The sequence below is a fragment of the Sciurus vulgaris genome, assembly GCF_902686455.1.
Source record: "Sciurus vulgaris genome assembly, chromosome: 13".
In the NCBI taxonomy this organism is placed as follows: domain Eukaryota; kingdom Metazoa; phylum Chordata; class Mammalia; order Rodentia; family Sciuridae; genus Sciurus; species Sciurus vulgaris.
This window is the reverse complement of record NC_136474.1, coordinates 84,984,906-85,010,778: the sequence shown is the minus strand read 5'-3', so window position 1 is coordinate 85,010,778 and position 25,873 is coordinate 84,984,906. Positions and strand designations below refer to the sequence as shown.

At 45.5% G+C, this 25,873-nt stretch overlaps 1 protein-coding gene across 4 annotated transcripts in view; it reads left to right on the top strand.

Annotated features, from left to right (window-relative positions):
- The window catches only part of RNF152 (ring finger protein 152), a 102,030-nt gene that overhangs the window by 43,135 nt on the left and 33,022 nt on the right, over nt 1-25,873 (top strand). The window contains exons 1-2 of one of the 4 annotated variants that reach the window (XM_079108422.1): nt 18,560-19,492; nt 19,615-20,153. The exons of 1 other annotated variant lie outside the window; for it this stretch is intronic. The gene's annotated coding sequence lies outside the window, so the exon portion shown is untranslated. Of the gene's footprint in view, nt 1-18,559; nt 20,154-25,873 lie in introns of those variants that run through there. 2 more of the 4 variants (XM_079108421.1, XM_079108420.1) reach the window with 2 other exon arrangements.

Sequence of the window (25,873 nt, the reverse complement as noted above, 5' to 3'; positions counted from 1 at the left end):
GGCCGAATTTTTTCCTTCCATTTGTTGGTTTTGGTCCCATTTCTCCCTGTGGGGGATAATCCTGCATATGATTGTTTCCTCTGCTCCACTATGAGTTCTCTGACTTGTTAAGAGTTTGGATGAAGGAAGGAAGGAAGGAACAAACAGGTCAATGAGTAACTGGACCTGGGGGTTTGCTGGGATTGATGAGCATGTGTGTTAGTAGCAGGTGATGGTAGAGTTGGGCATGAATAGAAGAGACTGGCTAGATGCTCATCAAAATCTCAGCATTTTAACATTGGGGCTGGATAGTTCTTTGTTGTGGGAAGACTATCCTGTGCCCTGTGGGATGCTGAGCATCATCCTGAACTCTACCCACTAGATTCCTGTTACCCCAGTTCAATGATCAGAGATGTCTCCAGACATTGCCAGATGTCACTTGGCAGGTGAAATCATCCCCAGTTGACAAGTGCTGGGCTAGACCCCTTTCTTGGTGGGACCATCTGACCAATTCTCATCCATGGGATGTGTGTGGAACAGGAGGCAGTTCAGAGTGGATGTTTTTCATGCTTGCTGCCTTTCTGATCTACTGACCAGCTATGTGTGTTTGTGGGGAGTCCAGGGAGTCTCTGAAGACACAACATGGAAGGAGCCTGGGACCCTGAGTGACCATGTGGAGCAGAATCTCCTTTTCCAAGCTGAATTGGAATGCAGCATGAAGAAGAGATAAACCATTCTCGCATTAGGCCACTGAACCCTTGTAGTGTTCATCTTGGCAGTCAGTCTACCCTGCACAAACTATCCCTGACACTTGAGATAAAGTGACTGTATTAATCAGCTTTTCATTGCTATGGCCAAAATACTTGATGGGAACAACGTAAAGGAGGAAAGATTTATTTTGGCTCATGGTTTCAAAGCAGAGAGAGACAGACAGACAGACAGACACACCATGTGTGTGAACCAGCGCACGAGAGAGTAAGGAGCCAGGGACAAGATGAACACTTCCAGGGCATGTCCCCAGTAACCCACGTCCTCCAACTAGGCATCACCTCTTAGTTCCACCACCTCCCCATAGTCCATTCAACCATGATAGATTAATCCTTTGATGATATCTGAGCCCTCATGATCCAATTGCTTCCAAGGCCCCACTTCTGAACATTTCTGCCCTGGGAACCACACCTTCACCACATGAACTTTTGGGGAACATTCCAGATTCAAATCATAATAGATCTAGCTGAAGAGCCATGCTAGTATTCCAGATATATGGAAAACTAGGGATTCCAGCCTTGTGAGGACAAAAGAACAGATTGTTCTTGTGTAGCATCTGTTATTGCTATAATTCTTAAAATTTCTATATTTTATAAAAATTAAGACAAAGTTATAAAATGTGAATTTGTTATTCTTAACTCTAATAATTTTGACCTATGAATAACAGGTACCTATGAACTACCAATACTTTTAGTGAAAAGCAATAAAATATCAAGCATATTAGCAGTTTTTATTTTATTGTGTAGGTATGTGAGTGTGTGGCACAAGATCAAGTGGAGATATTTGTGGCGATGTATATTTGATACATTTTTTTCTGGGATAATGACAGATGTCGATATCCTGCAGCCACAGCTGTTAATAAATAAATCACTGTATAATGTGACAGGTTTTGAAACGGACTCTTACATGCTTAGTCCAAATGAATGCAGTGGATTAGCGTCCTTTTAAAAAACTGAACAGAAAAACCTGCTTATCAGACTAAATTTAGGGAAAAGTTCTAGATTTCTTTCTTTCTTTCTTTCTTTTTTGGTACCAGGGTTTGAACTCAGGGACACTTGACCACTGAGCCACATCCCCAGCCCTAGTTTGTATTCTTTTCTTTTTTTTTAAGAGACAATATCTCACTGATTTGCTTAGCACCTTGCTTTTTTGCTGAGGCTGGCTTTGAACTTGCCATCCTCCTGACTCAGCCTCCCAGGCTGCTGGGATTACAGGTGTGTGCCACTGTATCCAGCTACAGTTCTAGATTTCTTTTGCAAAAGTTAATAGAATTTGTGGTGTGTCTGTGCAGAGGCATTGACCAGAGTGCATAATGATTTCCCTTGGTGGCCTTCTGGATGATGAGCAGAGTTGTTTGTGGGGGACAATGGCTGTTTGTGGAAGATCCCTCCCAAGGCTGAACGCTGTGCTTTTGGCTCCCTGGTGCTGTGCTTTTGGCTCCCTGGTCTCGTGTGCCTGCTCTGTTCACAGGGCACTCAGCACATTGTGCACAGTGCTACCCAGGGCACTTCACCCTGCTGGTCTGTCAGTCTGCCAGGAAGTAGCATAAGCCCAACTCTACAATGATAAGATGATAACATCACTGGTAAAAACCCCGCTAGGCATCTCGACTGCCATGTTTGATTCTAGAGGTATTTCCCTCATATAAAACATTTTCATGATGGTAAAAATAAGAATAACTAAAACTTAGGACACCAATTATGTCAGAGGCCCAGAGTGTATTTTGGATATGGTGTCTTTAGTGGTACTGGTCGATTCAGGTCTGTATCATCAAGAAATTCTTCTTTGTGTACATAACCACATCTTGGTCGCCAAATCTGTCCAACCATTAAGTCTAATGTGGCAGTTCAGTTACCATCATTGGTTTAGTCTCATGGGTCTACCATGCCAGACAAATTGATTTGGTGGGGGAAGGCTTGCTGACAATGGAGACCAGGGCCCCAAGTGTGCTAGGCAGGCATTACCACAGAGCTGCACCCCAGCCCCGCTCTCCTGATTGAAACTTCTAGTCACTTAAGATGCCACTCAAATGTGACAGCAAGGAAGCCGTAGCATTGGAGTGAAGGTCTGTGCGGTTGGGCCTTTGGTTTCATTTAAGATATTCCGGTAGGTTTCAGAAACTGAAGTAATGCTCAACCCCAAACGGGTAGAACAGTAGCAGAAATCTGAAATCATTTTTTTTTTTTTAATTTCTAAAATTAAATTAGACAAAATTCACTTAGTGTGGTTTGAGGAATGATCACGAGTGTACAGAATGCAACTCCGCTCATCAGAGTAGATTTGGGAAATACTCAGGGGGAGGCAGGAGCTTTAATTTTCCTTTTGTGAGGTTTATTTACTAATAAAATCTCAGCAGCACCGGCTTCATAAAACTCTCAGCAGTGAGCACCAGTTAGTTAGGATCTGCCATCCAGGACTCAGCCTGTTCCATTTTCTTAGAAAACAAGGCCCCTTTCCTTGAGTCATGGGGAAAGACGTTTTATTCCCCCCAGATAATGTGTTAGGGTAAATCAATGTTCAGAACTGACTTTTGAATAATCAGAGTTCACTACGGCTGGCAGAAAAATAGGCCAATGGCAACAGTAGTCCCAACCAGGTTTTTAAGTATGGAGATTGCAAAATTGTGAGTAGAATTTTAAATATCTTTAGTAGTTGAGCTTTTATAAATTAAAAAAAAAAAATTTGCTAACAGTTACGTGGCTGTAACTAAAACCCAGGGTATGTTGTGAAACTTTACTAGGTAAGTTAACCAGCTTATTTCTCACAATAATTCAAGAGTTCATTGTTTTTATACTTATTTTTTGGGTGAGCAGATAGAACACAGTGAAGTTTAGTAGCTTGCTCAAGATCGTTCTAATAGCAGGCAAACTAGGATGGGTACCCAGATTGGATCAGCATGGACATGGATCTTCTACCCTATAGGGACCTTCCCAACTTTGCAGTAGTAGTCATGGAAAAGTACTAATAAAAAGAAGTTACTATCAGAAATGAAATAAATTAATAGGAATCTTTAGTAATATGTCCACTACAAAGGTGAACACAGTATTAAAAAGGACATACCAAAAATTTTGGAGTCTTAATTCCAGCCACTCTTTACTGTAATAATAATAGAGTTATAATTAGTTATCATATTGTGGTTATTTTGTTTCTACACTAGAAATTTATTTGGAAATCATAGTGTAACAAATAATTGCTCAAGGGCTGGGGATGTAGCTCAGAGGTAGCACCCTTGCCTAGCATACACAAAGCCCTGGGTCCAATCCCCAGACCTGCAGAAACAAAACCAAATAAAAGGTTGCAAATATTGTGATGGTGGTCATTATACCAATGACATAATCGTGGAAGTAGAGAATAAAGAGGTTATTTTGAGGGAAGTCTGCTTCAGTGGACTAGCGAGTGCTTTTCATATGCAGGGCACACCAGCAAGGAAAGAGGCCTTATTGTGGGTTAGTGATACATCAGGGTAGTGGGTGGGGGTTCAGGAATATTTTGGAGATTAAAAATTGGACAGCCAGGGTTAATTCAGAAATTTTAGCTATTTGTTTTCAAGGTCATCAGCAATATTTTTGGCTCAGAGAGTGCGTTTTACATATTGTTAGTCTGACCATTGTTCTAGGTCATCTCTGTGGGAGAAGGAGGGACTTCAGCCATCGACTTTGCTGCCCTTCTTACTACAGGATCCCTTCCTGAGGTCTGCCTCACAAGGGGCTTAACTTTTTGCCAGGAATACAACTAGATGTCGGGAGCTTACTGCCTCCCAAGTAAATCATTCCCATTTTATAGTTGGAAAACCTGCTGAGAGGTCCATTGGTAGACCCAGTCCTGTGCAGCCTGAGGCGGCCCTGAGTCCTGCCAGCCCCCTGCAGGGAACTTGTGATTTCCCATCAAAGGTGTTCCTTTCTTGGTTGGTGAAAATGGCATGGGTTTCAGTCTCTTGATGGGCTGAGGGCGAATGCCTTCTGTTTCTTATCGGCCTGGTGATCTTGAGCCAATGGCTGTGTTGCCCTTTAGGATGAGGCCAGTGGTACCCGTGTTGGGAGGCCTGGCAAAGGTCAGTGCCCAAACTTGCAGGCGTCCAGCGCTGTTTTAAGTGTTGCGTATGTGGCATCTTCATTCTTGGAATGGGCTGAGGTAGGAAGTAGAGGCAGCCCTGCGCCCCCACCCCCGAATGAAATGACGGGTCTGAGGCCAGAGCTGGGTGTGGACCGTTCTGTGGAAATTAACAGGTTCCCTTCTTTTTCTTTTTGTTGTTTTGCCCACAAGTTCTGTGCTGAAACGACAGTGCCTGTGTGGAGGGGACACACTCACCTCCATCAGGTTGTGATTATTTGAATACACGTTGAGCAAAAAGTGCTGATTATTTGAATCAGGTGTCAATAGCTCCTCCTGGAAGAGGGTGCGGGGTCTTGGGAGAAGGGCACCAGGATGGGGTGTGGGCTCTGACCAACCGGACAGACTGGAACTTTATCCCCGCAGAGGGGTGCTACCAGGACTTGGGGACGGGGGCTGTGGGGAAAGGAGTCAGGGGCCTTAGGAGGAGGCAGGGGCACTGAGAGTGATACCGCCGTTTACCGGTGACGAGTTCTGCTCCCTCTAATGTTGAAGATTGAACACTGGAGAAGCACGCCAAGGCAAGCAGATTAAGCAGGTTTTATTCAAAGGTAATAATACAGACTTCTCCCGGCAGGGAGAAGGGGGCCATGGCTGATGTTCTAAAGTCCCAAGAAGTGAGTGCACCCTACATCTTTTATAGGTTAAGGTCTCTTTTGTTCTCCAGTTCTCTCCCCCTTATCTCTCCTTCCTGCCTACTGACTAGGCCTGGTTTTGCATTAAGTGAGAAGCCATGGGCAGGGGGAGGGCCAAGGTGATTCAGGCAGGCAAGGGCCCAGGGGGCATGAATTAGCAGCTCCTTGCCTGCAGTCCTTGATAAAGGCAGGTAAATTTGGTAATCAATGGGCTCTGGAGATCCTTGACATTCCATTCTTCCAGGAACAATCTCCAACTTCCAGAGGCAGATGGCTTCATGGCCTCCATTTCCTCGAATTGACCCGATTCCCTATTTCTACACTAACTACCTGTCCTTAATTCTGGCTTCAAGAGGAGGCGGGCGGCCATTTCCCCCAGGCTTTTTGACTTGGACTGAAGCTGGCTCCTTCCTTGGGCTTCACTTTTTTCTTGGACCCGAAGAAGTGAGATCTACAAACCACGGTAGGAAAACAGGACTTGGTTCTTTTTCTTTCTTGGTTTACCTTAAAAGAACTCTTGTGCTTCTCTCCCTGTCTTAAAGTAGGAGAGAAAAAAAATGTCTTGCTGCTAAACCAAAAGGGGTGGAATTTGGGCCAAGATGCAAACACTGTAGTGGGCTTTGAGTCACTGAATTGGCAGGGATTTGGAGCCTTTTCTGTAGGGACAGACAGCAGGGGGGTGAGGTGACAGGCGTAGTCCCCCCCTTTCTTCCTGGGGTGGAAGAAAACCAAAGCAGGCAGGAACCCAGAGTTTAAAAAAAGCCACGTGGGAGATGAAGATGGGAAATGCTTCAGACGTGGAGATTTACACAAATGCGTTGCTTGTGTGAACTCACAATAATAAATCCCACCCGCAGAAGGAGTCTCCTGCAAAGCCTGTTTCTCTTTGGAGGGGGTAGGCCACCTCCCAGCTGCCTTGGAATTTGACTACCCAAGACTTCCTGCTGTTCTTTCCGTGCCCCACCCCCACCACAGCCTCTTTGTAATCCTAAAAGCAGGGGATTAGTGATAAATATGGGTATAGTAAAATAATATTTCCATGTTTCCAAATTATTTCTTTGCAAAAGAGGGTGAGGTTTGGAAGAGATGGGAATACCTCTGTAGGAATAACAGGATACTTGTGAGTTGGTTACTGCCTATCTATCTTTCCCTCCATGGATCGATTTCAGGGTGAACAAGTCTAATGTGTACCCTTTATCAGGAAATTCAAATGCTTCTCGCAAATTCTAATGACACGGTTACACTCATGGTTTCCTGAAGAAAGGACATCTGCCCATGAGCGATCTCATTTTGTCTTTATGTCATTCTTGTGCCAAGTTCATGGAAACATGGAAGCAGAGGTGGTCAGGGTTAAGTGGCTGAGGTTGTGACTGAGGTTGTGCCCGATGATCTGCTTCCTGGTGTGGATGCGTGTGCACGCGTGTAGATCAACATGTACCTGAGAGCGTGTGTGTATGCATGTGTGAGCGTGTACATTCCAGGGTGTTCTTCTCATGAGAGTCCTTGGTGCTAAACTTTGCTACTCCCTTCACTGAAGTGTCAGTGTAAAGTAGACCTAAACAAATAGGAACACTGGTCTGTGTGACTTTGTGGATTGAGTCTCTGATCACCTCCAGCTGTCTCTCGTTTGGTTTCCTCCAGTGATAGAGTCAGGGTGAGGAGCCCAGTGCCTCCGTGGGCCACATTTGATAGGAAGTTGAAATCATTTTTCTGTATCCCAGAAGATGGATCTTACCTGAGACGAATGACACTTGAGTTACCTGAAAGTATGCTTGCAAGAAGGCCCCTTATACCTTTTGGTGATCTTTGAAATAGTTGAGATTAGGCCTGACTTTAGCTCATCTTATTTAAAAAAAAAAAGAAAAAATGGTGAACTTAGAAAATTCATAGAACACACAAGATTTCCTGCAAGGTGTTAGAATGCTCCAAACATCTTTCCTGAGAACCTCAAATGCATTCATACAGTGAATTCTTTTTTTATCCTGGTTTTTTTTTTTTTTTTTTTGGTGGTGCTGGGGATTGAACCCAGGACCTTGTGCATGCTAGGCAAACACTCTACCAACTGAGCTATATCCCCACCCTAGTTATTCTGTTTAATCATTAACGTGGGAACCCTGAGAACCTCAAGTGTAGGCAATTTGTTATCAATTCCATTTTCCAGCACATGTGAGGTTTGTGGATGTTGCTGTTCTTTTCTTGAAGTTTCTTTGTCACAACTGTCCTTGACTTTCCTACCTCGTCCTTCTGCTCTCCGTCTTTGCTGCTCATAACTACAAGGCAAAATACTAACTTATGTTTTTCTTCCATTTATTGTAAATTTTGAGGTTCCTTCTAGACCCATACTTGATCTAGTGGCCTCTGGTGGCCTAGCCAGATGCCCCATGCAGCAAGTGCGCTGCAGGGCCAGCTGAGGGGCAGTTGGGTGGACCTACCTGTCTCCTCCTCTCTGAGCTGATACTGAGCAGATGTAGCTGCTCTCGAGACTGAGAACACTGGAGGAAGGAAATATCAGAGAACATTTCAGAAATGGTTTTCCCAGGCAGAAACGCTCTGCCCCAGCATAGTTGTGTGTCGTAAGCCCCCAGCAACCCTTGAGGGCCAGCCTCAGCATTCTGTGGCTCGTTCTGCACGTGTGTGCTGGTCTAAGGAGTGACAGAAAACTCCGCTGCATGTGTGACCAGGAGTCACCTTGGACAGCCTTGGTAAGGAGAAGCTGGTATCTATATCGCCTCTAGGAGGCCCAATAAATTCTGAAGAGGTGAGCAAAGTTGATTTACTGCGTTTGTTGTAGCTAGTGTATTAGTTTGTTTCAATCCACATAATAGGGGAGCTGTATTATGCGTTTTGTGTATTTTTACAGTGCAAAGGGGTTCCTTGTAGAATTAGTGTGCACTGGACATCTGTGGCCCTTGTATGGGATTTAGTAGTGGTATTTTACATTTTAAGCCATTACTATAAATTCAGTTGTTGTGGTTGTTCTTCCTGCTGCATTGCTGATGATATCTGGGTCTCTTTGATGCTGAACTCATGGTCAGAAATGTGTCTCTGATTGGTGAGACTGAGGCTATGGAGACGCCAGCCTTGGTGGTGGTTCACCCCTGCTGCTATCAGCTGCATGGATGGTGGGTACTGTCTCCTTAAAATGAAAAAAAAATCCCAAATATTTTCAAATGTCTCTTGGCTCCCTTTCCTGCTTCTCTTCCCCTCAGGGAACAATAAAAACCAGTCTAGTTGAAGATGCAGTTTGTTGTCTCTTTGCTTTTGTAATGCATTTGTATCTCTGAGTTCCCACTCTTGAGAATCATCTCTTGTGGATTTAAATTCAGAACAGGCTCGCTTCCCAAGCCCAGTAACCAGCAAGCATCTAGGTATTACCGCTCGCTTGGTTGAGGCTTGGTGGGGGGAAATACCTGGCAGAGCCTTGAGAAGTCCACATAAACACCTCTCCGTCTCCCACCCCATTCATAAGGGAGCTGAGTTCATCTTAGGACAAGTCCTGACGTCCGATTTCTGTTTTTACTTTTGCTTTAAGTCTCACTGATTAGCCGTAATGAATTCTTAGCGCCAAGGAGTGGACCATCTCACTGTGCCCCTGGTCAGAAGTGAGGATGGAGGGCAGCTGGCAGAAAAGCCAGAGCTGTTGCCTCAGAAAAGGCCACAGCCCCCAAGTTATCCCCCGACGTCAGCAGGTTGATACCCCATGAACGTCACACCCCAGGAGCACACAGAGGAGGAGACACCCATGGGGACCAGTGAAGACCTGGCGGTGGGGAAGGCAGAGGCGTGTGCTAAGAGTTTGGGAAGTGGGGGATGGGGGAAGTTGGGCCATGCTTCAGATAAGGCTGGAAATGACACAGTCACCGAAGGACTCACAGACCCTGCGGGGGTGGGGTGGGGTGGGTGGGTGGCTCTGGGCCTGGCTGGTGATACGAGGAATCACTAGAACATTTGAAGCTGTGGTGTGGCATCACAGTGGAAAGCACGGATCCTGGCTCTGCAGGTGCCTGCTCTGTTCCTTGGGCGAGGGTTTTGACCGTCTTTGCTGCTGGTCCCTGGTCTATAATGTGGACCCGATGAGTGTGCCCTCCTGGAGTTGTCTGCAGACTGAAGGAGCCAGCTGTGGTATGTTAAGCACCTGGCAGAGTGGCACTCCTGAGAGCCGCCTCCCCACCCCTCCCCACCCCCACTGACTTATTAGCAGCGGTAGACAGGATGGTTGGAACCTGGTTTACAGGGCTTTTGTGAGGACCAGTGGAGGTGGGGTCTGTGCACAGGAGTCCACTGACCTGAGAAATGTTAGAACTGCATCACCAGGGCTTGGAGACGTTTAGGAAACGTTCTACTGTTTTTTGGAAGCATGGTTACTTTTAGTGCCCATCGATCAAACAGAGAGATACATAATTGAACCCCAGCTGGCTAGCCTTCCTTGAAAATTAAGAGAACATTACCATTTTCCTAGAGTTTTTCGAAGGTTTTATGTAGGTTTCTTTGGGGGTTGGCACAGATATTGCAGCAATTTTTGTCTACACCGTTGAGCTGTACGTTGAGGCTCTAACGTTGAGAAAACTCTTTTCTGTGGCACCAAGTGTCAGCTCATTATGAGTCTCTTTGCAGCAATAGAGACGGAAGCACTAAATTCCACAACAGAATGGAGGCTGCTAGCAGGGGATTATCTAGGACTTGAGTTTAGGCAGTTTGCAAAACAATTCAGCAAAGTATCTAAAGGCAATGGGGGGAAGTAGTATTGCTTTTTTGTGCTGCCAACCAGGTTTGTCACATGGATTAGTAATTTAGATAGGAGCAGCCATGAATCACTGCTTAGCGTTTCGCATTTAATTTTATCCTGGAAGCAATTTCCTTTCAAATTCTCGAGCTGTAGTTATCATTAATGAATTAAACATTACGAAACCCAGAGAACTACTAATTCATTTTGAAATAAGTAGACATTTAAATCTGAAAAAGAAACCTTAAATTTTTTCAGTGGTGTTTAATATTTTCAAGCTGACAAATGTGGGATGGCATTTTGTAGACGTAGTTTCTCAGAATAGTTAGTGGTAGATGTGGGGTATGTGTGCTGGAAACCTGGCTGTAGGTTTTAGGGTATGGTTTTGTGACATAATAAGACATGTGTATTTGGTCTTCATCCCCTAGTACCTGACATTGGAACCTAGAAAACCCTTGTGATTTCCTAAGGGATAGGGGTGCGAGGAGCATCTTTTGCTATTCGTAATAAACTCCTTTTATCTATACCTGAGCTTATGCTCACCCTTATTTTTTATTGGCACTTTATACACAGTGGCAGATTTATACATGCACACGATATGACAATGTTATTGGCTGAACCTTGTTCCCCAACATTTCCCCTTTCCTTCCCCTGTGAGGTGACTGTTGGTGAACTTTGAGACAGCTTCAGGACAGAGCTGGTCACCAGAGGAACCATCCATGTTATTAGAGCTTTGGGACTTTGAATTCCACCCTGGGGACCTCCCCAGAGGGAAGAGGGGTTGAAGACTGAGTCAGTGACCAATGGCCAGTGGCTTCAATCTCCATTCTACATAATGTGACCTCCATAAAACCCTAGTTGATGGGGTTTGAGAGCTTCCAGGTGGTGAACACGTGTGGGTGCTGGGAGGGTGGCATCCTGAAAGGGCAGTGGAGCTGTGTGCCCCTCTCCCCCATATCTCGCCCTACGCGTCTCTTCCACTTGGCTCTTCTAGGTTACCCTTTATAATAAATTGGTAATAGTAAGTAACCTGTTCCTGAGCTCTGTGAGCCATTCTTTAGCAAATTATGGACCTAAGCAGCGGGTGTTGGGAACCACAATTTACAGCTAGTCAGAAGTGTGGAGGGCCTGGGACCTGTGGTGGCCTCGGAAAAGAGGGCAGTTGTGTGGACCTGAGTGTTTAACCTGTGGAGTCCACAGCAAGGGTGGGTAGTTCGTGCATGTTTGAATTGAATCTTTGAACACCCAGCTGATGTCCGGGAGTGAAGCGCTGGTTGTGACGAAGCCGACACATTTGGTGTCAGGGTGTTCTGAGGGGCAGGAAGGAGGAAGTCGGGTTCTCTTGGTGATTAGTGACTGGGTGTTCTTAGAGCCAAGTTCTCCACCCAGATTTCTAATCACCTGTGTTTCTCAGCTTAATCCTGTGATCCTGCCCTTTCCTGGGACACTGCCAATTGTTCTCCGGCTCTGCCTTCTTTCAAACCCTTATCAGCCAGGTGTGGTGGCACGCTCCTATAATCCCAGCTCCTCTGGAAGCTGAGTCAGGAGACTCACAAATTGGGAGCCAACCTAGCCAACTTAGTGAGACCCTGTCTCAAAAAGGGCTGGAAGTGTGACTTAATGGAAGACTGATTTGCATAGCATGCATGAGGCCTTGGGTTCAGTCCCTAGTACTGTAGTGAATAAATAAGCAAGTAGGCGAAGGAGCTCATTGGTGGAGCACTTGCCCAGCGTGCATAAGGCCCTGTAGTCAACTCCCAGTATCACAAAGCAAAAGAAGGCCTTATCCTAGTTGTTCCCAGGAAAGATTCCTCCCATCCTCAGATGTCCTTAGTGCAGGCTGTTCGATGCTCCACCCTATCAAACACTTTCTGAGTCTAGCTTCAGGAAAACGGGACCCCGTGCAGCGTGGGGGTCACCAATGGGCCACAAGGAGGCACCGGATAAGAGAGAATGTAAAATCCAGAGTGTTACAGGAAAATGTGCTCAGTTTTTTCTTCAAAGATGCTTCCCCATTATAAGGTTGGTAGGAGAATGGGTAGATGGTGTCTATAGCAAAGTTACCTGAAGACTGAAAAAGCTTCTAGAGATAATATTTAAGGCTATTTCTTAGTCACCTCCTGGCCCCCACCCCCCGCCAACTATTAAAAAAAAAAAATCTTGCTCCTACTTTGTCCACCAACCTTCTGGGGATGGGCACCTGCTCTCCGGCCAGTCCCTGACACACTCGAGCTTGCTTCCTGAGCGTAAAGTGCGGGTGATAATTCTCACCCCTTCCCTACTGCACACGTAGTGGCGAAGATTAAGTGAGAGATGGACCAGCTGCCTGCATTCCCAGGGAGGGGAGGCAGGGAGGAGGCCTGTGTAACAGGGAGGAAGACGCCTCCTTCCCTAGGCCCACCCTGCCCCTTCTCCACTTGGGACCTGAATTAGAATGAGCAGCCTCTTGGGGAAGGAAGACTGAAGATGCAAGCGCTTTGGGAGGCTCAGGGCCTGGCTTTCCTCTTTCCAGATCTACCGGCGAGGTGGCTGCTGCTGTGAAAGATGGCCCTGAGTGTCACGAGTTTTCTTTTTCCTCTTTGGAGCTGCTTCTGAATATTTTGTTGTTGTTGTTTTGTTTTCACTGATTCCTTAATTGTTTGTTTCCCACTTACCCATTTCCTAGGGTGTCCCTGGCTCAGTAGTGCACCCCTCTGCTGTCTGTCTCTGTGATCCCAGGGCCACCTCCCTGTGTGTCTCTTCTGTTTTTAAGGACACCCATCATGCTGGAAGAGGGGATGACCTCATCTTAACTAATTATATCTGCAGCAATCCTGTTTCCAAATAAGGCCACATTCTGAAATACTGGAGGTCAGGATTTCAACCTGTCATTTTGGGAGATGCAAACCATGCCCCGCACGTTGTTCGATACCTATTTACAGCACAGTCATTCTCCAGGCAGCACGTGCCCCCTGGACAGAGCACAGCCCCGGCTCTCCCCAGAGCTGTGCAGCTGTCTGATGCACGTGCTGTCAACCCCTGGGAACAGGTGTGCGCAAGCTTGCAGCACTTCTGAAGCAGCGTAGGGTGTGGATTTGCTAAACATCCCTTGCATGCTCCGTTGCCTATTTCACTTAAGTCAACTAAGCCTGAAACCAAGAGCGTAGATGGCACCGGTGGGAAGTACGGAAGGCCTTCCCATTTTATTTGCAACAATTGGTTTTATCAGAAGTACTGAGGTGGGAGTTTGAGCAGATGCGCCTGCTGTCCTGTTCTGCCGGGTGGAAGGAGTGTGGTGGCTTCTGAATGGTGGTGACGACGGGTAGGAAGCAGAGGGAGCCGCCAGCACTTGTCTATAACAGGGGTTGTGGCGGCAGGACATGGATGGGCCTGTGGGTTAGACAGGGCTGACTTCACCCAGTGAATGAGAAAAGCCGAGTCTCCCCAGATGTGATTCACCCAGTAGGAATGAATCCAGGAGACCCTGAGTTTTGTCCCGGTTTTGCACCAGTGTTGCCAGCTGAACTTAACACACATTTCTTATTAAAGCAGGATCTGGGCTTTCTCGTCTCCGGGAAATGTGCTGCATCATGATGTCTGCAGGGCAGTGAACAGGCGCGGGTGGCTGGCAGGCCTCAAGGGAGCACCTGGGGCCTATGAGGACAGCCTCTTTCCGGTTGTCCCCGCGGATCAGGGGGTTTAGGCTGGAGCAGAGACTTAATAAGAGCAAAGCCTGTGATGCAGAAAGTCCACTGAGGAGTTGCTGGTCTTGTTTCCACGGCCAAGGAAGGAGTGCCGTAGGCTTGCTCGGAGGCGTCCTGAGCTGGTAGAGCAGCGAGGACATGGGTGACCTTGAGTCATGGGCTACGATGGGAAGTCTAGGGAGATGCCAAGGGGGATGTTTCCAAAGGTGGCCAGCTCTCAGGGACAGCCTCCTTGCCCTAGTGTTAAGGGGTACAGGTGGATCAGGGGCAGCAGGGACTAGCAGGACACGAATGAGCTTCAGACCTAGAGTTCTAAGTATTCAAGAAAGGACTGGGGTGCAGAGGAGCCCTGGGCAGGCGTCACAGCTGAGCCAGCAGTTAGTGGGGACCTGGAGGAATCCCAGAGGACTCTTTCAAAACTACCTAGAAGTCTCTGCTAGGGTCGGGCTGGTTCTGGAAATAGGTGCCTGGGTGGGCGTGCGTGTGGCTGGAGTGGGGCTTCCCTTTGTGATTCTGGCTGGTAGGCACTTGCCTCCCCAGTCTCTGGCAGGGATGGCCACTTGTTCATTTCAAGACATTCAGTAGCAGAGAAGATCCATGAATTCAGCTGAACGTATCCCCACTACCTCTGCTTGACTAGAGGTGTTCTTTGCAGCTGCAGCTATTGTTTTAATTGCCTGATTCTTTATAATCAGAGAGCAAATGCATCGTTTTGGAAAATACTCTTGAATGTAGATGTTTATACACTTCCATGACAAATTTACGTTAAATGACTATTGATTCACAAGGCTCGGGCTGAAAGGTGTTCCGTGACAGACAATCATCCAAAATCAGAATGAGCAAAGGCCCGTAGTCAGACTTCTGGTGGCTGGCCAGACCTGGAAGACTTGGATCCAGCGTGGAGTTATTTGCTACTTTTGTGTCCCCAGTGACCAGAACACGGCCATGAAACAGAAGGGTTGGTCATTTAAAAGAAGTACCAGTAGGTTAGGAGAAACATTACAGCAATAACAACAGACTGTGGGGAACATTCTCTTGCCTGTTGTAGAGAAAATGCCATTTTTGGGACTATTGAAAATTTACTTCATTTTCTAGGATTCAAGCCAGAGTGTTCTGAGGCCCTAAGGGTTCAAAAGCAAATCCCAGGCAAAATATTTGACAGCTTTTAATACAATATTGTTTTTTTTTTTTTTTTTTTTTTTTAGTTTTATGAAAATGAAATCATGTGGATTCAGTGTGTGGTTTTCTGGAGCGGTATTGAGATAAGCAATTTGATGACCTGAGTGTTTGTAGTGATGTGACTTCGGACAAATCATTTAATTTTCTTGGATCTCAATTTTATCAGCTACAGAATAGAAACGTCTCTACATTTTGTCCCTCTTACAGTGTTGGGGGAAACGGTGACAGTATTTAAAACCTGATGTGTGTTACGACCGATAAGTAGGAATTATCAGCACAAAGGTAAAAAGTCAGATTCTCCTTTATGCCAGTTCTGCTGCATCTATTTTAATTATATTCACTCCCGAGTTTTGACTGGTTTCTCCTTGTTTTACTACATAATTAATTTAAAATGTTGTCCTGAATAACAGCACTGTATCTACGTGAGCATTGCTAGGAGGAAGGAGTACGCATAAGGATGTTTGTAAATAATGCTTCGGTGACACTATTGTGATAATTATGGCTATTTGAAGATGGGTTTTATAGCAAGTCCTCAATTTTCCTGTCACTTTTTTTCCTGGGCTCTTCCACTTAAGCAAACACATTTGTCACATGGAGCCAGCCATTCAGGGAACTAAATCCCAAGAGAAGTCAGCAGCTCTGTGACTCCACTTTGTGTTTTCTGTAGCTAACGTTGCAGATCCTCAAGGGTGCAAAGATTACTCTACACTCTTGGTCCTTATGTGGAACCAGTAAGGACAGCAGGAGGAAGATGAGCAAATCCCCTAAGTGCTCCAGGTTCTAGTTCCAAGGAATGGCCATCCCTGGATCAGAGTGGCCTGGCAGGCTTCTTGGACTGTTGGTAGCAGAAACAGTATAGCCAGGACACTGTGGGATTGGCTTCTTATTTTTTTTTGTCCGCAGCCCTAATCCCCTTGTAGCCTGTCTTTGGGAGACTCTGTGCATGGGAGGTAGCATGCATGGAGAGTCCTCTCCCATAGACAAGTCCCCACTGGGTCAGGAGGTAAACCCTTGGATTCTCCAGGCTTTGCAGCTCTTCCAGGGTAGGGGCCCTGCTGTGCATTTCACTCTGCTTTTTTCCAATTTATCTGTGTTCTCCAGCATTTATTATTATTTTTAAGATAGATCTTTGCAGGCTTATTTAAATTCAAATTGATTAGTGAAGAATCTCAATTTCCAAATACTTTTACACCTATGTAAATCTTATAGTAACGTTTCTTTGCCACAGTCGAGCAAAGTCTTAGTTTTTGAAAGTCTTGAGTATTGTCTTCACCGTAGTGGCTTTACACACTGACTCAATCAGAATCTAATTTCAGATAGAAATTGGTCAGTGAATTTTGTTAATGGATCTTTTGGATGCATTTAGAGTCAGGATTGGAAAAGACCTTGGAAGGCCATTGTGTCCAGCCCTCTCACCTTATGGGTGTGAACCCTGGCACCCAGAGAAGTTGAGTTGCTGGTCCAAGAAGTTGAGTTGCTGGCAGTGAGTTGTTGCAGAACCCAGGGCTACTTCAATACCTCATGTGGGGGAAGATCCAGGGGGGTCATATGAGTGTTTAGCAGGTGTTCTTTCTTTTTTGTAAGACAGGTTTTATTTTTTTGTTGTTGTTTTGTTTTGTTTTTTGCAGTGCTGGGGATTGAACTCAGGGTCTTATACTTACAAGGCAAGCACTCTACCAACTGAGCTATCTCCCAAACCCCAGACAGGTTAGTTTTGAGGCTGTGATATTGTTGTAATAATGAATTTCAAGGACTAGAACATCCTAATTTGATTACATTTTTATGTTTGACTCCTGCTAAGCCAGAATTCTTGATGTCGTTACCCTCATGGAAAAGCTTTGCAAACACCTTGGTGTACTTTCCTGAGTCGGTGCACACGCTGTCTCTTTCTTAGCTGTCAGGGAGTCCTGCTGCCCCTTGGAATCATCCCACACGCTGGTCATGATTGCTTACGAAGTGGCGGCAGGGCATGGATTGTCATAAGCACACAATGCATGCCAGCGCCCCCCTCCTCCTCACTACCATTAGCCTATTTAAAATACAATATTCTGGTGCATATTCTTCTACATGACATTTATGAGCCCTATTTGCTGTTATTTAGAGTTTTTGAGAAAGAGTCCCTTTATCCAACATCCGGAAAAATTGTGCAACTTGCTCTTCTGCCAGTTGCCTTCTGATGTGGCATTGATTGCCCCCCCGCCTGCCCCCTCCCCCCACACTGTTTTCACGTCAGACTGAACATGGCAGAGAATACGCTTGGCAGTGAGATTTGTTTGGCTTGTTTACTTTCTCCCATTGTCAAAGTGGCTGTGATTCAGCACTGGGTTCTGTTCCCCCTGATGTGCTAGTGAAAGGAGAGAAATGAAACCCCAAGTTATCAAGAGAGGCATCACCGTCTCGTCGGATGTCCTTTATGGAGAAGACGGTATTCGCTGCCTCCCGATTACCCCACTAAAATAGTACCCTGTTCCGGAGATGACTGACGGAGACTCTAAATGCCACCCGCTCTCCTCTTTGGTTCTCTCAGTTGGGAGAAAGATAACAACAAACCATGAAAGATCACCGAGGAGATGGTTCCCTATGTGATTCTGCAGGTTGTGTTACGTGTGGAGGATGTGAACCTGACCTAGTATAAACTTTTCCTTGAGACCTTTGCAGTGGATGAGTGTGTCGTAGTGAGTTCAGATCATTCCCATTCTTAGCGGCAAGAACTTGCTCTTTTCCCTGTGCATTTTCTTGCAAGACAGATCTCTGATGACCGTGAATGGGTCTGTGGGATGACATGCTGTCCCCTTGGGCTTACTGGCTCTGTGGGGCTACAGGGAAGGCTTTGCTGCCCCTGGGTGCACCTTTGGCAGGTATTGACTGAGGAGCAGATAATAATTGAATCAGACTGGAAACACTTCTTGTTCACAGCATGGTAGAAACTTGGAAGAGAAGGACATCACACAAATATCATCTTATCAGGGGCTGGTAGCAGTGGTGGAAAGCAAGTGGGGCTTGGAGTTATGAGATGAAATTCAGGTTTGTCCCTGTCCTAGACATGGGACCTGGGCATGTCATGCAACCCTGAGTCAGAGTTTCTGTGATTAGAAAATGGACCTGTAGGACGAGGGGAATGGGCATAGCAACAGTGGTGGTGACATGGTAGGATGAAAAATGCCCCAGAAGATGTTCTTGTCCTAATCCCTGGGTCCTAGAAATGTCAGTTTACATGGCAAAAGGACTTTGCCAGGGCGATGAGGCTAAGTATCTTAAAATGGTGAGTTTGACCTGGGGTCTCAGGGTGGGCCCAATGTAATCACAAGGGTCTTCGTAAGAGGGAGGTAGGAGAGAGTTAGTAAGAAAGTGACAGAAGCGAGGGGGCGGAGGAACACCAGGAAGGGCCCACTGGCCAAGGAGTGCAGGGGACCCCAAAACACAAAAACAGATAGGGAACACCATGATCCTCCCTCCAGAGCCTCCTACGCCTTGAGTTTGGCCGGGGAGACTGGTTTCAGACATCTAGCCTCCAGACCTGGAAGGTAATGAATTCGTGTTAAGTGGCTAAGTTTGTTTTAATTTGTTACAGCAGCAACAAGAATGGATGCATTTACCTTTTCCACAGTTCTGACAATGGTTCAGGGTGACACTAACTCTTCTATATTTGTGAGTAACAAAGTGCTGTGTAGATACTGTCACTTCTAAAATCAATATTTTTTATTCATCTCCATTTCCAGGTGAAGGTAGTTAAGTCAGGGGAACCAGGAAAATAAGAAGGACTTCTCAGTTATACAGTGAACAGATTGTATCTGAAAATTTGAAGCCTGTGTTACTGAGGAAGTCTTAATTGTGAAACTATTCATGGTCTTTTAGCACCTGTGCAGCACTCTTTTATGGGAGGAAGCAGGTGTGTGCCTTACTTTCTATGCCCTTGGGCCTCCACCTTGCATGCCCAGTAGCGTCATCTGGTGGACCCTCAAAAGTCCTGATGTCCAGGCTGCACCCCAATCCAGTCTGAGGCTCTGGAAGCGGAAGCAGTGCATGCGGATCTTAAAGCCTCCAGGTGATTGTAGCGGGCAGCCCAGGCTGAGCCCTCTGCAAGGGGCCATTGCTGCTGAGCAAGGATATAAATCAGGTCTGTCTGGAGACTGAGATCTAGATGTTCTTTTGAGTTTTGGGGGAAATGTTCAGCTGAGGACTCTGTCACATCTTTCAGTGATATACACAGATCAGTTTATGGCGTGGAGTCATTCCAGCAAGGAATACAAAAGCATTAGTTACCAGCACTCCGAGGCCGTTTGACAAACCCATCAGTGTGCCCATGGCAGACACAATGCTAATCAGCAAATGCTTTCTCCTTTTACTGCCCAGGAGTTTTTAAAAAGCACTAGTGAGGGAGAGAAAACGAAGGCGGAAGCTTTCTCCTCAAGTGGGTGAGTCCCTTGAGAATTGATAAATATTGCCTTTACTTATGTCCTGTGTCCTTATGTCTCCAGTTTGGAGGAGAAAATAATAATTTTGAAATTTCTTCCTTTGGAACCACTGTTTCCGGAAGCCATGGCCTTTGAAAATTGCCATTGCTGCCCTCCTTGGTTCCTGGATGTTTTGTTTGTGATGTGATGTGCTGCTGAAGCCAGCTCTGGACTGCCTGTCACCAAGAACACCCTGGCCTTTGACAGCAGGTGATGTTATCTGCCTTCTGCATGTCACAGGGAGGATATTAGAGATAAAATTGTTTTTATAAATCACAAGGTGCTGGGCAGATGTTGCTGTTGCCTTTTCAATGGGACTTCTAAGCTGTGGCTGGAGAGATGGCTGCTTGTGGAATAAGCTTATTACAGTCATGTAATAATAGATGGGGGTCCTTAGTGGCTAGCATTCTAAGGTGGTGACCAGCTAAAGGCACTAGCTCTGGTACCATGTAACTTCTTACTGTTCATCTAACCAGTTGGGTTTAATTTTCTCATCTGTAAATGAAACATTAATGCTTGCTTTTAGAAAATTCTACTAGGTAAATTGGAGTGTCTGGACAGTCTGGATTATGCTGTCTCCATTTAAATCCTAGCTCTGAAACTTTCTCTGAGGGACATTCAGGTAGGTTCCTCGTCTGTGAAGTGGGTGAATGAGATGTGCTCCAGAGCACAGGCAACAAAGCCATCTCTTCCACTCTCCCTTGAAGCTGGGGCAGCTCAGCCGGGGTGTCTGCTCCCCTTTCCCTTCCTCCCCTGGTCAACATTCGTGGATCCCTGTTCCTGATAGGGACACTGTCACACTGTCACAGATAACAGTGTTTGTACAGAGTAGAGATTCCTGTCACTTGGTTGAAAGTTTGATTTAAAATCTTGATAGGAAGAGGTGACTGGGAAGGAGGGATGAGGAGTCTAAAGCCTGTCTGTTCCTGATAGGTCGGAAATGTAAGCCTCAGTTGGTAGTTTGCACCAACCAGAGTCGGATCATGAGAAATTTCTTAGAATTGTGGATATCAAGCCAGGCATGATGGCCATGCCTTTAATCCCAGCTACTCAGAAGGCAGAGGAGGGAGGATCATGAGTTAGGAACATCCTGAGCCACATAGTGAGACCCCATTTCAAAGGAAAAATAAAGTGAATATCAGTGGATAGTCTTGGGACCAGGCAGAAATAGATTTTTTTTTTTTTTCTTTTTGTGCTATTGGGGATTGAATTACCCTACCAACTGAGCTACATCTCCAGCCCTTTTTTATTTTGAGTCAAGGTCTTGCTAAGTTGGCCTGAAACTTGTGATCCCTCTGCCTCAGCCTCCTGAGTAGCCGGGACTACAGGTGTGGGTCACCATGCCCATCCAGAGAAAGGTTTGGGGCATGTGGCTGGTGCCACAGGTGGTGTTCTGGCCATCAGTCTCTGATTCGATGGGCGACAGTCAATCATGTATCAAAGCCAACAGGGTGATCTGGCGTTTCTGTATACCTGGTGCTGTGCTAGCTGTCAGAGCACACATGCCCACCCAGATGGGGCTTCCTGGATCTGGGGGCCTCATGGCCTTATGGCCTAAGGTGAGATTCTGCCAGCACAAGTGCTGCTGGCAGCCTGATTAGCTCATCAGGTCCCTGAGCTCGAAGAAGCCTTTTGGGTAAACTATAAAGTTGGTATGGTGTAGTTTTCAACCTCTGTTTTTAGGTAGCAGTCACAGGTAAGTTTACTTTGCTGTCAAGAATATACCTTTTCATAGAAAATGGTGCAAACTGACATTCTCTTTTCCCCGAGATTCCCTCGGTACATGTTTCTTATGTGCTGATCCAGTACAGGTAGCTTGAGTTTGCCTTTGGGGACTTGGCATTTTATTAGTGATTAGAGCTGTTCTCAAAATTTGGTGGTAATCATAATAGCCATTTGAGTTATTTTTAACTCAAATTTCAAGACAGGGGAAGAATTATTTTAAGGATATAGAATTCTAAAAAATACTTAATGAAGTTTTGTTCTCTCACCACTTTCATTTAGAGGCACTTAGGAGAAATGATGAGGGTTGTAATATTGGCGGCATTCTGTGCTCTTGTGGCTGTTCTGCTGCAGACAGTGTGCTGTGGGCTTTGCGTGTATTTTCTCATTTCATCTCCCCGTGACTGTCTGAAGTAGTGTTCTCTTAGTGTTTACAGATGAGGGGGATGCAGCCACAACAAGGTTACATAACTTGCCCAAGTTTAAACTGCTTGTCAGTGGAAGGTCCTCCATTTGATTCCAGATGGGTTTGACTCACTCACACTTTCAACACTGCTGTATTACCGCAAAATCCAGTTAGAAAGCAGGAAGGAAAGGGCCTCTAAGAGAGACAGGAAGGATGTGTTAGCTCAGGCACCTCTATATCTGTGGCAGGTTTGGATGCAGAGGCATACTTAGACACCTTAGTGATAGGGACACTGAGTACTGAGAAAGTGAGAATTATTTGAGGTCAGAATACCTGTTAGGTCAATCCAAAAGCCAGGTGGTCCTCAAACTTATTGGACAAAGATTCTTTCTATACCATTGCTTACTTCCAAATTAATTGATGGAGGAGAGATCCATTTTGTTTCTGATATCTGAAACCAAGGTTTGAGAGTTTCCAATTTGGGTTAAATTCTAAAACTTCTTTCTACATATTCTGGAACACTGCAAACGTTGGTGTCAGGTGGGTGGTGACTTCGGGGCGGTTATTTCAGATCAGCAATTGATACCTCTTTTGTGTGTATCTGTTGGAAGGAATGGGTACAAATGGCACTGACAGCCTGGTAGGTAGTCCCTGTAATTGCTCACTTAGGACACATTTGATGTAACTTTAGAAAAGGGATCCAAGTTCTCAATCCAGTCATCATGGGTCCAGAGAAATCCCTCAGGGTCATCTTTGAGGTAGCAAAAGTGGAGAGTTTTCTGAAAAGGAAACTGGCCATACCACATAGAATTGGAACTCAATTTTTATATGTTGGGTACCACAGCCCATTCTCCTCGAACAGGAGTCTCAATACAGTAAGTCCTCCATGTCCTCAGGGTCTGCATCCACAGTTCATTTGACCTCAGACTGAAAAAAAAAAAAAAAAAAAAAAAAATACTAGAAAAATATTGTATCTGGGGCTGGGGGGGGGAGATATCTCAGTCTGTAGAGTGCTTGCTTTGCCAAGCACAAGGCCCTGGGTTTGATCCCCAGTACTGCAAAAAAAAAAAAAAAAAAAAAAAAAAGAAAGAAAGAAAAGAAAAAGAAAAATATTGTATCTGTACATTTGCAGACTTTTTTATTTCCTGAACAGTACAGAATAACAACATGTTTACCTTGTATTAGATTTTAGAAGCTATATAGAGATGATTTAAAGTATACAGGAGGATGTGTGTAGGTTACATACAAATATTATGACATTTTAGATAAGGGACTTGAGCACCCTTGGAGTTTGGTGTCCAGGGTGTCCTGAGAACAATCCCTCTGGATGCCAAGGAATGAATACTTAGGTTATAAGGTGTGGAGTGGGGTAGCCCTCTGGCTTGAGGTTGGCCTTGACTTCTGGTAGGGATTGGAGGATGAGGAGGAGAAGAGAGAGGTCAGAGAGTCCAGCTCCTGCCCACCTCCCAGGCCCTCACTGCCTGTGCCCATTTCCCATCTCCTTGTTAGCGCCTGCTGGGAGGCCCTCATCCATGGCTACCAGCTTTTACTGATTCTGGCAACACTGCCCATCTGGCCCCCTCAGGCCAGTGGGTTGGTAGGGGCTTTCCCCTGGTGCTAATCCCTGGTTCCTCAGCAGGACCCCTAACCTTGTGCAGACCCACATACGGTTCTCTCCGTGCCTCTCTTCAGTTACTCCTTAGGAAGGTGACTGTCCAGTCTAGATCATGTGCAGTCCAGGTCACTGTGTATGGAGAGTTGAATGCATGCTGCTTGCTCTTCTGTTACCAATTTTATTTGGGGAAGGTGATGGTAACCAAACGGGTATTACTTTATTTTTTTCCTTTTTCTTTTCTCTGGTGGTGTTGGGGATATATACAGTTAGGGCTTCTCTCCTAGTATATGGAATTATTCAGACATATAATGTAATTATGAGTATTTAGAAAGATGGTGGAAACACTTTCTTGCAAAAATATTGAGCAACCTAGAAAACTTAACTGGTATGATGGGACAGAGAAAGACGGAGAGAGAGAGAGACAGGACAGACTTCATAGAGCTTGCTCTTCCTGACACCTCTCTGGCTTTCAGTTGGCTGATGCAAGAGAAGCCCAGAGGCAGGTTTTTGTTTGTACATTACAGTTGTATATAATAATTGGGTTCATTTTGACACAAAGAGACAGTTTTTAATTCAAGTGTCTGCTGTGTGCCAGGCACAGTTCTAGATGCTGAGCAAAACCCACAGGGCTGATGCTCTAAAGAAAACAGCTTGAGATAACATAGTGTTAGAAATGGTATGTGTCTAGAGAAAAGTAACCAAAGGTTGGGAGAGGAAATGGTAATGGTAATGGGAGACATTAGCATTTGTAAGGAGGTCACAGGGAAGGCATTCAAAAGAAAGTGCCATTTGGGCCCAGACTTGAAGGAGGGGAAGAAGAAAGACCCATCAGTATCTGAGAGAAGAGAGTTCAGGCAGAGGGGAGAGTGGGTAGAAAGGCCTGGTCTTGGGAGCTGGCCAGCAAGGGAGGCCAGCGGGGGAGATGCAGCCATGAGCCTGATTGAACCAGGTGGTGTTTGCTTCCTGTGAAGTGAGTGGCCTCTGCAGGGCTGGAGGGAGGGAGTGGGGTCTGACTTTGGTCGTGACAACTCTGGTGACTGTCCAGGAAGGAAGCTGTAGGGAGACACAGGGATGGACAGGCAGCCAGACCACAATGCTGCCATATTCTCAGTGAGAGAAGGAGGTGTGGCCTGGGCCAGGTGGGGGTGGTGGGGTAGGGAAGAGGTTGGGTTCCAGATACACTTAAGGTGGAGCGGAGGAGTAAGTTGAATGCGAGGTGTGAGAAAGATTCTGAGGGTTTGACCGGAGCCACTGGAAGTATGGGGTTGCAGGGAAGGAGTGTGGAAAGAGCAGGTGTGGGGAATCTGAGGGTCTGTTTGTGCTTGTGAAATTTGAGACTTCCATGAGAAACCCTGGTGGGTAATCCCAAGTGTGTGACTGCTGTTGGGGTTCGAATGTCAGGTATTTTTTGTTTCTTTCTTAATATATATATGTATATGTGTGTGTGTGTATATATATATATATATGTATATATATATATGTAATATGTGTGTATATATATACATATATATATATATTTGTTATAATTGGTTATACAGGACAAATGTCAGTTTTAAGTTAAACATCACATCACCTGTGGGGCTTCTCCCCCTGAGGTATGTTTTAAGAAAAAGAAATGTTTACACCATGACATGGTAGTGATTTGAGAGTTAGCCTCAGGGCAGAATGTGCAATGCTTATATTTTCCACTGATTCAAAACCATCTCTGCATAATTAATAGATTCCGGGACACTTAGGGGGATTTTTTACTGAACTGGGAGAGGCTTTTGCCACTTTCACCAGCTCTGAACCTTTTTCAGAGCGGAGCCCTGGTGTTCCAACATTATGCAAAGAAGGTTTCAAGTTGGCCCCAAAAGCACACCCCATGCAAATGGAAATAGCACATTTTGCAGAGTCCTAATTTATCTCTGTGTTAAAGCCTTGCTGCCCTTTTATAGATATATTTTTGCTTTTTTTTTTAATCTATCTATCTATCTATCTATCTTGGTGCTGGGGATGGAACTCAGGGCCTTACCTGTGCTCTCCCTGTGAGCTACATCCCAGCCCCTTTTAAATGTCAGTGCAGTAGCTCTGTCTTCTGTTTTTCTCTCCAGTAATTTCTTTTTATTTATTTCTGAACGTCTAGTTTTCTTGTTGGCCATATCACAGTTGCTCCTGGTAGTTAAGTTAGACTGTAAGTAGAGGGAAAGAAAACCAGTGTTTTCTGAGCAGCTAGTGCATCTAGTATATGCACATGCAGGCTGGACACCTTGTCAGTTACCTCTATTTTATCCTCAAAGCAATATTTTGAGGTAAGGAGATTATCCCTGAAACTGGTACTTGGTGAGGTTAAGTGATTGCATAAGACTGTGTAGCTAATTGGTAAGATATTTGAGATTTAAATCCAGCCTAATGGAACTGCAGGCCAGAGCCTTGATCCTAGGCAGGCGAAGTTCTTTAGGCTGTTTAGTGCTTCTGGATGTTGGTGCGCTGCGTGTCTGGCTTTCTTACTGTTGAAGGAGAGGAGGGCAACACTAATACTTCCATGCCTGGTGCTTCTCTCACAGTGACTGTGAGTTTTCCAGGATGTACAAGCTGCCCTTGAGTGCCAGGTATTTGC